The sequence below is a fragment of the Macaca mulatta genome, chromosome 3, assembly GCF_049350105.2.
Source record: "Macaca mulatta isolate MMU2019108-1 chromosome 3, T2T-MMU8v2.0, whole genome shotgun sequence".
NCBI lineage: Eukaryota > Metazoa > Chordata > Mammalia > Primates > Cercopithecidae > Macaca > Macaca mulatta.
Genome location: NC_133408.1, coordinates 167,515,668 through 167,530,319, shown reverse-complemented (window position 1 = coordinate 167,530,319; position 14,652 = coordinate 167,515,668). Strand labels below are relative to the sequence as shown.

General features: G+C 41.4%; 1 protein-coding gene and 1 long non-coding RNA gene across 6 annotated transcripts in view; one reads left to right on the top strand and one right to left on the bottom strand.

The window, feature by feature from the left end:
- SND1 (staphylococcal nuclease and tudor domain containing 1) overlaps window positions 1-14,652 on the bottom strand; it is a 439,060-nt gene that overhangs the window by 413,127 nt on the left and 11,281 nt on the right. The gene's annotated exons all lie outside the window — the stretch shown is intronic.
- On the top strand, window positions 7,216-12,656 carry LOC144339921 (uncharacterized). Its single transcript, XR_013415514.1, has 2 exons — window positions 7,216-8,191; window positions 9,191-12,656. It is a non-coding gene; the product is annotated as an uncharacterized LOC144339921 (long non-coding RNA).

Here is a 14,652-nt window from a genome sequence, read left to right as displayed (position 1 = left end):
GTTTTTACATTTTTAAAAGGTTGGAAAAACATCAAAAGAAGATTATGCAACATGCAAAAGAGTATGAAAGTCAAATTTCAGTGTCCATAAATAAAGTTTTATTGGAACACGTCAAGCTCATTCATTTATGTATTGTCTAGGGCTGCTTTCGCACTAGAATGGCACAGTTGAGTAGTTGCGACAGAGACCATATGGCTGGCAAAGCCTAAAATATTTATTACCTGGCCCTTTACAGAGTAAGTTTGCCAACCCCTGATATAAAGCATTATGACAAGCAAGTGAGATGAAAACTAGTTTTATGGTCGTCTGAATAGCAAGTGCATGGCAAAAATAAATTCTGAAGCAATTCAAGTTACACAAACTGCTCGTTTTTATAATCAGAGAAGGAGCCGCAGTATATGGCAATAAGAATTTAGTTTCAGAATCAAATCAATGTCAGCAGTGACCTTTGAAAGTTATTTAATTGGCTCCATTAGCTTCTGTTTCATCATTTATAAAATAAATACATAAGAATATATATAAGTTGTTACGATCCAGTTTGTCAATCTGTTGCTGAAATAAAAATAAAATGAAGAGTTGTTATGAAACAAAATAAAAGCACTTAGCACAGAGCCCAACCCAGGGACGCAATAAATATAGCCAACATTGTTGTTGTAAGAAATGGCTCAAAGTGTGGTCTGCTATAAAGATTGGAAGAGTATGTACAATAGAAAAAGATGGACATTCCTCTAGGGATATAAAAGAAAATATCATGGCCAGGCGCAGTGGCTTACGCCTGTAATCCCAACACTTTGGGAGGCCAAGGCAGGTGGATCACCTGAGGTCAGGAGTTTGAGACCAGCCTGGCCAACATGGTGAAACCCCGTCTCTACCAAAAATACAAAAATTAGCTGGATGTGGTGGTAGGCGTTTGTAATCCCAGCTACTCAGGAGGCTGAGGCAGGAGAATCACTTGAACCCAAGAGGCAGAGGTTGCAGTGAGCCGAGATCAGGCTATTGAACTCCAGACTGGGCAACAAGAGCGAAACTGAGTCTCAAAAATAAAGAAAGAAAGAAAATATCAAAGTCACAGAAATTCTCTCACCACTGAATTCAGTCAGATTTAGACTGATAACCTGTAATCTAATTCCCCTGATGTATCAGTTAAGATACCCACTCATTGGAAAGTAGATTTAAGTACTTATTTCCAAATCTCTGTCCTCTGGGGTGACGGTAATAAGTATCATCCCTTTAGTTTGTACTGAACTTCATACTTGACAAACTGTCTTGGCAATCACTGGCAATCATAGCCTCAGATGGTGTGGCTAATTGGAACAACCATGAGCTCTGAAATTATACAGCCTTGAGTTTGAACACAAACTCAAGTGAAAATCATTCTGCACACTGTGATATTCCTTCATCTGTAAATGAAGATAATACCACTATCTCCTCTGAGTTATTTGGATTATTACATAAGATCCCTGACTCCTTGAAATCAAGAAGGTAAGTCAATAAATGTTAAAAGAACATTAATCTCTCTTCCCTTCCTTCCCTGCTCTCCTCCCCTTCTCATCCTCACATCAATGCCCTGAGAAAGCAGGACAGGACCCTTATCCTCATTTTACAGATGAGAAAACTATGGCACAGTAAGATGGCATCAGGGCTAGAACACAGGTTTTCCCAGTGTACTTGCTAATAAACCCCAAATACTAAATCTGTGATATGAGAACCACGAGCCAAAATACTGATGACTTACATAAAAGAACACAACCAAGACTGTAGCTTAGCCTTCACAATCGAAGCCTTCACCATGAAGGAACTCACTCAACCTCCTGGAAACCAGTGTCAGGACTGTCTCCAGGACAATGGTTCTCTGCAAAGCCAAGTCCTCACTACCCCACGCTGAGCTCTGCTGTTGCCAAGGACCTGGGAGATCAAGACTTATTTACTCAGAAATAAGACAGAACAACTCAGGAAGAACTAACCACACATAGCAGACAAATGTGAAGTGTCATTTAAGAGAAGTCTACCCCAGCTGTCAAAAGAAAATCTTTCAGGATAGGTAACAGTTATGTGTTAACTTACCAGAGGAGGAACAAAAAATTAACTGACTCCAGGACATAAAAAAAGAGTATCACTATATAGAGGGGACTTTCTCCTCTATCAAATGGCAAGGGTCAAGTACTCAGGCTATTAAAGGTAAAGGAAAGTTACTGCAGTGATCAGTGTTCATTATTCTCTTCCCATGTTCCCCTTCAGAAAGGAGCTTTTCTGAATTTCCGAAGTGTTATAATCTGAGAAAACAAAGCATAAAGACAGACTAGAGCACCAAACCACTCAATAAGATTAACTACTACATATAATTTTATTGAATAATGATTCTAATAGGTCAGAAAAACCAGAATTTCTGGAGCGTGCATCTAAACGTATACACTAAAAATCAAGAAGTTTGATACTTAACAGCCACTGAGAATTTAGGTCTAACAGTTATCACGACTCCTAAAAATAACATTCTGATGGGAAAAAGGAATCAAACATATACTACTGGGGTAAATGTATAAACCTCTAGTGAAGAAAAATGTTTTAATAAGGGAAAAAAAATGAAGGTTTTTTGTTTTTTGTTTTTATGAGATGGAATCTCACTCTGTTGCCCAGGCTGGAGTGCAATGGCACGATCTCGGCTCACTGCAACCTCCACCTCTCAGGCTCAAGTGATTCTCATGCGTCACCCTCCCAAGTAGCTGGGACCACAGGTGTGTGCCACCAAGTGCAGCTAATTTTTGTATTTTTAATAGAAATGGGGTTTCACCATGTTGGCCAGACTGGTCTCAAACTCCTGACCTCAGGTGATCTGCCTGCCTTGGCCTCCCAAAGTGCTGGGATTAAGGCATGAGCCACTGCACCTGGCCAAAATAAGGTGTTTGTTTTAAACACTAAATACATCACAGAAAAACTGGGATCATTTTTAAAAGTACTTTATTTCAATTCCAGACAAATACCAAAAGCACATTAAATTTGGAGGAAAAAAAATAAACCCAGCTCAAGCCTTCCAAGAAGTTTAAAAGGAAGCTGGAAATATTTCAAAGAAAAAAATGCCTAAAAGCAAAGCATTTTTTTTTCTCCAAAAACAAAAGAGATGCTAATTTTCTGCTATGATGCTAGGCAGTCTTTATTTTAAGGGTGACTAATCCTATGGCTAAATCACCTTAAGCTACCAACAGGTCAAAAAAGCTATAAAGACTCCCCTTGGTCAGCGCAAGCTGGCAGGATACTAGGACCTGAAGATTAAACCAGCACTTGCTGGCAGGTCACAGAAAGCTGAAGACTCAGCTAGTGTGAGCAGATTTGTCACCTACAGGGGAACTGAGTAAATCATACCTAGAGGATAATGAGAGCTAAGTTTCTCAGAGGGGAGTTACAAATACAGAAAGGCCAGAAAAAAAAAAATTCTGTTAGATTACAAGTAAATCCTTGCTTTTTAATATATACAGATAAATATAAAAAGAGAGATATATGTGTGTTGTTTACATACACAAGTACTTCCTGGCTCCATCCACTAAGGAAGAGGGCCCAAAAACTATGATACCCCAGTAGCAATGGGTACACCTAGCACCCAGATCTTGGCTAAACATTCCTGTTTCTTGGAAGGAATGCAGGAATGCAGGTGGGGATGGAAGGAGGGAGGAGGGTAGGAAGGAGGGAGGAGGGTAGGAAGGAGGGAGGAGGGTAGGAAGGAGGGAGGAGGGTAGGAAGGAGGGAGGAGGGTAGGAAGGAGGGAGGAGGGTAGGAAGGGAGGGAGGAGGGTAGGAAGGAGGGAGGAGGGTAGGAAGGAGGGAGGAGGGTAGGAAGGAGGGAGGAGGATAGGAAGGAGGGAGGAGGGTAGGAAGGAGGGAGGAGGGTAGGAAGGAGGGAGGAGGGTAGGAAGGGAGGGAGGAAGGCAGGAAAGGAGAGAGCAAGGCAGGAAGGGAGGCAGGAAGACAGGAAGACAGGGAGACAGGGAGACAGGGAGGCAGGCAGGCAGGCAGGGAGGGAGGAAGGAAGGGAGGAAGGAGGAGGAACGGAGGAAGGGGAAAGGAGAAGGAAGGAGAAGGAAGGAGAAGGAAGGGGAAGGAAGGGGAAGGAAAGGGAAGGAAGGAAAACTCTTCTCTGCTAAATAGAACCAACGCTTCTTGAAGAAACAGCTGATTCCAGGGTTGGGGCAGGGAAAGCACAATATGAGCCTGGAATACCTTGCTGTGTCAGAAGAAAAGAAAGTGTTCAAAGAATAATGGGGACATAACAAAATGACATAAGAACCAGCTTACAAGAGCTCTCATTAGCCAAAACTGGGACAACTTGAAAATCAACATAATTAATAGTAATAGATTATAATCCATTGAATAAATACATGAATAAAAAATGTGGAAGAGAAAGTTCTCTATTACAGTTGAACAACAACTAATAAATGTAGAATTGATAATGGAATTAGAAAATAATCGTATGCCAACAAATCACACTAATAAGAATCATTAATGGAGGCCGGGCACAGTGGCTCAAACTTGTAATCCCAGCACTTTGGGAGGCTGAGGCAGGTGGATCACCTGAGATCAGGAGTTGGAGATCAGCCTGGCCAACATGGCAAAACCCCGTCTCTACTAAAAATACAAAAATTAGCCAGGCAGGGGGCGTGTGTCTATAGTCCCAGCTACTCGGGAGACTAAGGCAGGAGAATTGCTTAAACCCAGGGGGCAAAGCCTGCAGAGAGCTGAGATCACACCACTGTAAGCCAGCCTGGGCAACAGAGCGAGACTCCGTCTCAAAAAAAAAAAGAAAAAGAAAAGATATGTATAGAATCTCAAAATAGCTTCTCATAAAGTACTAGTTACATATTATTTATATACACTACATAATATAGTTACATATCATATATAATAAACATTACATGATATCTATTATATATAATATATACTATATGTTTATATATGACATATACTATGTATCATACATCATAAATATTTTAGCTATCTCCTACCAAAGAATATGTATTACTAAATAATGAATAGGTTAAAATATGTATTACTTATTATATAAAATAGATTACTTTATTACATAAAATACTTATACCTAAAATTACACTGAGGAAACCTGACAGACACCATCTTAATCAAGTAATTACAGTTATCAACACTAGTAATGTGACAAAGACACGGTGTGCCTCACTGATATGGTGCACTGAGGAGAACTTAGCATCATTTATATGGTATTTCTGCCAAAATTAGTCTTTTTTTTTTTTTTTTTTTTTTTGAGACAGAGTCTCGCTCTGTCGCCCAGGCTGGAGTGCAGTGGCCGGATCTCAGCTCACTGCAAGCTCCGCCTCCCGGGTTTACACCATTCTCCTCCCTCAGCCTCCTGAGTAGCTGCGACTACAGGCACCCGCCACCTCACCCGGCTAGTTTTTTGTAATTTTTTTTTAGTAGAGACGGGATTTCACCATGTTAGCCAGGATGCAAAATTAGAGTCTTAAATTCAATCATAAGGAAGCAACAGACAAACTCATGACGAGGCACATTCTATAAAGTAACTCTTGGAAAAAATGTCAGGATCATGAAAATCAAGGAAAGACTGAGGAATTATTCCTGAATGAAGGAAACGAGAGACACGGCAGCTAATAGGTGACCCTGGGGTAACCAGCAAAATCTGAAGGGAGTTTGCCGGTTGGATGGCAGTATTGTATCTATGTTAATCTCTTTTTCTTTTTTTTTTTTTTTTTTTTCTTTTTTGGGATGGAGTCTTGCTCTGTCACCCAGGCTGGAGTGCAGTGGTGCGATCTCGGCTCACTGCAACCTCCGCCTCCTGGGTTCAAGGGATTCTCCAGTCTCAGCCCCCCGAGTAGCTGGACTACAGATGCATGCCAGCACGCTCAGCTACTTTTTTGTATTTTTAGTAGAGACAGGATTTTATCATGTTGAACAGGTTGGTCTTGAACTCCTGACCTCAAGTAATCCGCCTGCCTCCTGCCTCAGCCTCCCAAAGTGCTAGGATTACAGGCATGAGCCACTGCACCCTGCCATAACCACGTTAATATCTGATCTTGATGGTTTTATTGTGTTCATATAGATGAATATCCTCGGTTTTAAGACAATACTTAGAAGTACTAAAGTATTAAAGGGATATGGTATATGGGATACCATATCTGCAGATTACTTTCAAATAATTCAGAAAAAAATAATACAGAAGATCCTCACTGTTCAGATTCTGAATTTTCAAATTTGCCTACTCACTATAATATATTTGTAACCCCCTCTCAGTACTGTTACTGTCATTTACGGGCATGTACATGCACAAAGTAGCAAAAACTTGAGTTGCCTGATGTCCTCGTTCCCAGCAGGGAAATGCTCTGCCTTCTTGTTTCAGCTTTCACACAGTAAACAAGTGTTCTTTATGTGGTCTATTTAGTGCCGCATGTTTTACATTTTAGTACTATTGTTGACTTCACTGTTTAAAATAGCCCTGAAGGGTAGTTCTGACTTGCTGTCTAGTATTCCTAGCACAAGAAAGCTGTTGTGATATACCTTACAGAGAAAATAGATAAGTGACAGATAAACTACATTCAGTCGTGAGTTACAGTGCTACTGGCTTTGAGTTCCAAGTTAAAGTATCAAAAAAAAATATTAAACAAAGTGTCTTTATACAGAGGCGCACAAATAGCCAAGCACAGTGGCACCTGCAAGTAGTTTCAGCTACTTGGGAGGCTGAGGCAGGAGAATTACTTGAAGCCAGGAGTTCAAGGCTACAGTGTACTATGATGATTCAGCCTATGAAGAGCCACTGCACTCCAGCCTGGGCAACATAGAAAGACTCCACCTCCAAACAAACAAACAAACAAACCAGGAGCGAGCACAAAGAACAAGGGCAGGTATTGATCAGTTGATGAAAATGCGACCAGAAGCTTGAAGGGACCTAACCATCAATACTCATAGATTCACAGTGTTTGCAACTTTATAGAATATAACTACTGTGAATGAATAATGATTGGATGTAATAAACATAGAGAGGATGATAAGGCAGTTAAGGACTCTTGCTAAAGGGGATACAGGAGTTATCTCTATTATTCTAACTTTTCTCAAAGTTTGAAATTATTTCACAATAAGAAGTTTTTTTAAACACCTTTCAAGATACTTGAAAGGTGTTTAAGCCCAGTCCTCCCTCTCTCCATGCACATACAGCTTCTAAGAATTTCAATATCAAACTATTATTATGTTGCATGGACCATACATCTTCCTGTGTGATCCATGCAGTGTTTATCTTTTCCAAATGAAATAAAATGATAGACGCTTTCAAATCACAGAATTCAAACTTTCTGAGTGTGCTGTTCAAAAAGACTACTGCCCCAAAAAAATCTTGGGTTTTAGAGATATCCCTTTTCCTTCCTATGCCAATTATCTCATGGTTTTTTTTTTTCTTTTAATTGCATATAAACGTGATCTATGGTTGAGTGCAATGGCTCACACCTATAATCCCAGCACTTTGGGAGGTCAAGGCAAGAAGATCTCTTGGAGCCAGGATTTCAAGACCAGCTAAGTCAATAAAGTGAGACCCATTACTACAGAAAAATTAAAAATAAAAATAAATAAATAAATGTGATCTAATTAGGTGTTATATTCAGAAAAGCTAGAAACCCCTTAGTGTCTCAAAAGATTTGAGAAACAAGTCATGGAAGTTCAGAGTTAAAGTAACTGAGAACTTTCTATAAGAGGCAAGACCATTAAATCTATTTTTGGTTTAAGTGAAGTTTTCTAATCTGGCTACAAACCCTTTACTCTTGAGAGTTGGCTGTCTTTATTTTCAAAAAAGAATCATATTATCAAAAACAATGTGTGAGAACCAGGAGCAGTGGCTCACATTTGTAATCCCAGCTACTCTGGAGGCTGAGGTGGGAGGGTGGCTTGAGCCAAGGAGTTCAAGATCAGCCTGGGCAACACAGGCATCTTTTTAAAAAAAATTAAAATTAGGCCAGGCATGGTAGCTCATGCCTGTAATCCTAGCACTTTGGGAGGCTGAGGCAGGCAGATAATCTGAGATCAGGAGTTCAAGGCCAGCCTAGCCAACATGGTGAAACTGTCTCTACTACAAATAGAAAAATTTGCCAGATGTAGTGGCACATGCCTGTGATCCCAGCTACTCAGAAGGGTGAGACACAAGAATCACTTGAACCCAGGACACAGAGGTTGCAGTGAGCCAAGATCACGCCACTGCACTCCAGCCTGGGTGACAGACTCTGTCTCAAAAAAAAAAAAAAAATTAGAATTAGTTAAATAAATAAATAACAATGCCTAAGTCCTCCAGTCTAAACTAGAAACAAAGAGAAAAGATGCTTTGAGAATGCCAAGAGAAATTCTCTATGTTAATCTTCAAGATGCTGAATTTTATTTCCGTTTTTCCTTATCAAATCCTAAGACTTCCTCCTCCTGTCCCTATACCTTTGATCTTCTCTAAAATGCAGGCTGTCTGGATCAAAACACAAAGGTAACAGAGTAATATTTTTTGCCAGCACAGTACATGGAGTGGACAGGAAGGAAATACTACTACACTGTCATTGCTAGCAGTGTAGGCATTTAGATATATTTTTGTTACCATGGTATTGGATATATCCTTTGGGGCAAATCTACTGAGAGAATCTTGCCTAAGAAGCAAGAACAATATAAGACTCGTGGAGAATATAATCATAGAAGAGATTATAGCATTTGCTCAGACACCAAGTATCCCTTTGGAACATATAGGTAGTGACTGAGGAAAGTGGGAAGACAATTGAATATTGAACAGTTAATTAAGAGATTCTCCGAAGTGCTCAGGGATATCGTATAGATTTGAGTGGTTTTGGTTGAGAACAGAGTAGGCTTGACAGCTCACAGGAAATAATCAATTGAGTGGTTAGAAATGAGTTAGGTAAAACATTACTGAAGTGGGTAACAAGGGAAATTTGACATACTGTCAAAAGGGAACCGCTGGCCGAGCGTGGTGGCTCACACCTGTAATCCCAGCATTTTGGGAGGCCAAGGTGGGTGGATCACCTGAGCTCAAGAGTTCCAGACGAGCCTGGCCAACATGGTGAAACCCCATCTCTACTAAAAATACAAAAATGAGCTGGTTGTGGTGGTGGGCGCCTGTAGTCCCAGCTACTTGGCGGGCTAAGGCAGGAGAATCACTTGAACCCGGAAGGCAGAGGTTGCAGCGAGCCGGGACTGTGCCACTGCACTCCAGCCTGGGCAACAGAGCAAGACTCCATCTCAAAAAAAAAAAAAAAAAAAAGAGGAGGGAGGCACTGCTGAGGGAAGCAGACTGGAGCAAATGTTGTCAAAGATAACAAACTACTGAGGGGAGGATGCAGTGATGCAGAGACAAGTTGGAGTTGCATTAAAGAGGGCAGAGGGAGAAGGTGGGACAGGGTACTGCACTATGAAAACGGAGAATCCAAATGAGGGGAGAAAGAGGTGAGGGCATGCTTGTCTAGAGATCATGCCGAGGGAGTGGAAGGTCCCAGAGACATTTGGGCCACCTCTTGTCATTTGGCAGAGAAATAGGTAAAGCAGCTGTGAGTGCAGCGCATGCTCTTAGTGGTTCAGCTTTCATTCATTTGAGCAAAAATCCACTAAGCTATGAGCTGTGGTAAGGACAAGAATTGTTTTTGTCGTCTCCTGAGTCTAGCACTGTACTTGACATACAGTAGAGCCATTTATTTATTCAAAAAATACTTATTTGTTCCTGGTCTTGTTCTGGGCTCTGGATTTACCATGGTGAATAAGACAGACATGATCTTTGCCCTTACAGAGCAGCCAGCATAGAGAGGAAGACTGATACTAAACAATTACTCTCTTATGTAATATTGTCACAAGTTCTATGGGAGAGAAGTACGGTATTCGTACAGCATGGCAATCTGATCTACTCTAGGGTTTAGGGAGTCCTCTTTGAGGAAGGCCAAAGTTAAGGCAGAATTTGCTGGAGAACATATGTTCCTGAATGAGGAAGTTAAGAGTGGGGAATACAGGCAGGGAATTACTGGACAGCACTTCTCAGACTTTACCCTGCAAACATCAATCACCTGGAGATCTTGTAAAAATGCAGATTCTGATTCATTAGGTTTGGGGTAGGGTCTGAGGGTCTGCATTTCTAACAAGTTCTCAGGTGATTACTGTTCTACAGTCTCCTTCAGAAGATCTCTGCACATGCCTCTCTTCAATTCTGCCTTTTTCTTTTGTTTCTATTGAAAGATGATGGGATTTAACTGAGTCGTTTTTCTTCCCCTGAGTCTGTAGCCATGTTGACTAGCAGTCATATAACTTAACTCTTCAGTGCTTTCAAAGTATAGTTGATCAACAGCATTTTACATAATGGAAAACAATGCAGTCACTCAAAACACCAAATTCTACACTCTGATTTTGACATAAAGACCTATTCTAAGCACTGCATGTGCCTATGTCTGTAACACAGATGTCTTCTTGTGCCTGTCACAAGTAGGATTAACAATTCCAAGGACTGTGCTTTCTGAATACTTTTTGACGACTGATCTGTAATATTGTTTACCAAACAATGATGGACTCGGCCCTAGTCTAAAGATTCACTTTGGGCACCACCAGAAATCCGTTAAGTCCAGCAACCCTTTCCTTTAACTGGGACCCTTTCCTCCTCCACAGTTCCAAGGCCCAGAGAAAGGAGAGAAGCACAGCAGCTACTGTTCCTGGTCCAGGGACAGAGGAGAGCAGCTACTGCGTTACTAGCCACAGTGGCAAGGCTGCTGTCATCTCATCTCTCCTCCTCACAGCACTGCCATCACTGTGTGCCTGAGTGAAATATACTGTACAAAATATCAAATCACAATAAAATGATAAAACATGGTAGGAGACCTGTATACCAGATACCACTAAATGAAAGCCGACCAGAGATCTTGAAATATCTTAGAGAAATGAAAATGACTGCATTTACTCTTCCTCAGGTTTGTTCCTGTAAAGTCATGCACACTTTTCCCTAAACTTGACCTAAAGAAATAGTGATATTAAGCATAATACTCAGTATTACTCAGAGTGAATCATCTCTAAAGAATGTCTAATATACTTACTCGGGTTTATATACAGAGCTGACCACAGAGCTTGAGGAAATAAGTCAGCTTCTACGATACTCATGAGAAGCATGACTTTTCCCCATTTATTTTCCAAACTCAAATAGGAAATTCTTCCTATTTGAAATATTGATAGTCAATTTTAATGTCAAAATAAAGTACAAATCACAAGTCTACCATAAACATTTTAAAGTCATTTATTGCTGAATTAAGGTACCATCCTAGGATTCGCCTCATTATTAAAATCCTAGGGAGATTATTATAAAGGAATAAAAACTCAAGACCCTGGTCATCTAACACAGCTGGCGATTATAAGAGAACTGGTCATTCCTTCCCCACTACGATGCCAGTGTCCCTGCCCCTTCCCACCCTCTGTCATCAAATACAGATCTGCACACATCAAGATATTAAACAGGCAGCTATATCAGCACGATCTGGAACTTGCTTATGATCCCAGCACTGCATAAAAGAGACTGCTCATCCATTTTTATTAAAAACATTCAGAATATTCAACCTTCCCTATGCGATCACTAAAGTGCAGCTCTGTGACTGTCCATGCCTTTTTTTTTTTTTTTTTTTTTTTTTTTTTGAGGGGGGCACTCTTTCCAATGAATAACAGATAATTAAATTCTTTAACATATAAAGCAGAGATTTCAAATAAAGTTTATGGACAGCTCAGACTCAGGGGCCACCTTTACTGTATGCTTAGTGTGCCATCAACCACTTCCAAGAATCAATTTTCTGAGGCCCTTTTCCTCAGATAATCAGAGTCCTGAGCTGATTATTCTCTCTACATTGCCTTTCAGCTCTCCTCCTGTTGATAATCAAAGAAACACATTTTCTCCTACGAACTTTCATTAAGAGCACCAATATGGGAACTCTTAAGGATTAAATGGAAACTAAGCAGTCCGGGCTAGCAGCCCCACACCGCCTTACTTGTAATATAATGGCAAGTTACTCCTCCAGAGCTACAGTTCAGGGGCCAAATACAAGAGCAGGGTGGGCTTAGCCAGGAGCTGGACCTGTGTCCCGCTGAGAGCTTGTGGGGAGGCCTCAGGAGATTCTAAAGCCCTCACAAGAGAGCAGCTTAACAAGATAACTCAGCTTTTAAGTGATAGAGGCAGCCTCCTGGCCTCTGGGCTGTGAAAGGGCTCACCTGCCAAGAGCAATAATTCAAGTAATTACCACACACAATAATAGATCACCGTGGGATTTCAGGACCCAGGTACTCGGGAGTGTCTCTCTACCCTACACACAGGGAGGAATAGAATGCACCACTTTTCTCATTAAAACCTGTGACAGAGTCCCGATAGGCAAGTAGATAAATTTCACTTGGCACAGTGATTCTGTTTTGGGTTATTACTAAAAATTTTTTTAATGTCTTTGTATTAAAGGCTATAAAACAGTGATTTCCCCTCTCCTGGAACAGAATTCCTAAGGCTGAAAATAACATCACATTAGTTATTTCAGAGACTGGAAACAAATACCTCTAAATCGCTCCCTCCCACCGCAAGACTCCACTGCAGTAGTCCCTATACCTATCACCACGGCCCACCTTGAATAAAGTCTGCCTTACCATCTTTAACAAGTGTCATGAATATTTTTTCTTTAATAGTGACTTTCCATTTTCAATAGTGAAATTTAAGTTGCCTTTAAAAATAAAATTACTTAAATCTTAAAAATTGTTGACTGTCGGCCAGGCATGGTGATTCACGCCTATAATCCCAGTACTTCGGGAGGCCGAGGCGGGCGGATCACGAGGTCAAGAGATTGACACCATCCTGGCTAACATGGTGAAACCCTGTCTCTACTAAAAATACAAAAAAAATTAGCCAGGTGTGGTGGCGGGCGCCTGTAGTCCCAGTTACTCGGGAGGCTGAGGCAGGAGAATGGCGTGAACCCAGGAGACAGAGCTTGCAGTGAGCCAAGATTGCGCCACTGCACTCCAGCCTGGGCAACAGAGAGAGACTCCACCTCAAAAAAAAAAAATTGTTGACTGTCAAAAAGATTTCCAAAACTCAATGAAGTGATATGTCAAAGCCATTGTAGGAGTACAGAAACATGTGAAGCCTGGGAAACTTTGGGTAAACCAATACCAGGATTAGGATGAGCACTTCCCAATACCCAGAAAGGCTGCAAACCAGATCCCCTGGTCCAGTGACATCTCCCCAAACAACTCTAAAAAAACGAGTGTTCTCCATGCCAGATAGTGTCATTCTTACTACAACCTACCACCCTGAAAAGGACAAACAACTGTTTTGTTTTTCTTCTGTAGTCACATAAACATTTCTGATACCAACTGTGTGTGGGTTTTTTTCCACACCAAGCAATCCTCTAACTCTCTGCAGAGACCAACTGGGTGTTCTACAACTCAATTCAATTCAATTCAGACACTGTCTTCCTGGAATTCGTGTCATATCCCACAAGTTAAAGGGGCCATCACACAAGACTCCCCCCACTGCAGATGCCAAGTTCAAGCCACCCTTAATGACTGACCAGCTATAAATTAGGGGTTCTCATGAGCCTCTTCTCGAGTTCATTAATTTGCTAGAATAGCTCACAGAACTCTGGAAAACAGCTTACTTACTAGTAAGTAGATTTACAAAAGTATACAACTCAGGAACAGCCAGATGGAAGAGATACCTAAGGTAATATATGGGGGGCGGAGTGCACAGCCTCCATACCCTCTCTGGGCACACCACCCTCTCAGCACCTACCCCTTCTCCCCAACCCCAAAGCTCTCCAAACCCCATCATTTAAGGAGGTAACACAGGCATGATTTATTAAATCACTGGCCATCAGTGATTGAACATGATCTCTAGCAACTAGGCCTCACTCACACTTAGGAGCTTCCCAGAGTCACTCATTAATTCAAGTGTGGTTCAAAGGGGGCTTGTTTGCTGGGCAGAATGGCTCACGCCTGTAATCCCAACACTTTGGGAGGTGAAGGGACGAGGATCACTTGAGCCCAGGAGTTCAAGACCAGCCTGGGCAGCACAGAGAGATCCCGTCTCTACAAAAAATACAAAAATTAGCCAGAGGATCCCTTAAGCCCGGCAGGCTGAGGCTGCAGTGAGTTGTGATCGCACCACTGCACTCCAGCCTGAGCAACAGAGTGAGACCTTGTCTCCAAAAAAGCAAAAAAGAAATGACTAGAGTTTTAGGAGCTCTGTGCCAAGAAGACCACAACCAGATATATATTTCTTTTTACATCACAGTATCACATACCACCTTCTTATCCAAGAAGAAAAACGAAAAAGAGGAAAAGCTATGAGCCTGCAAATAGGAAAAAAGTCAGACTTCTCTCACGTGACTTTGCCTCTCACCTCCACCTGTCATCTGCACTTTAGGACGTCAAAAATTTCCTTAGTCATGGAACTCTCCAGGACCCAGAAAAAGCAGACAAAAACAAAGCCAAAAAGGACCTACTCCACCTGTCAGGACTAAGACCTTAAGACACCTGGGGTTGGGGGGGGGGGGCGAGCAACCAATTAATAAGTACAGTAAGGCCAGGTGTGGTGGCTTACACCTGTAATTCCAACATTTTGGGAGGCCGAGGTGGGCGGATCACAAGGTAAGGA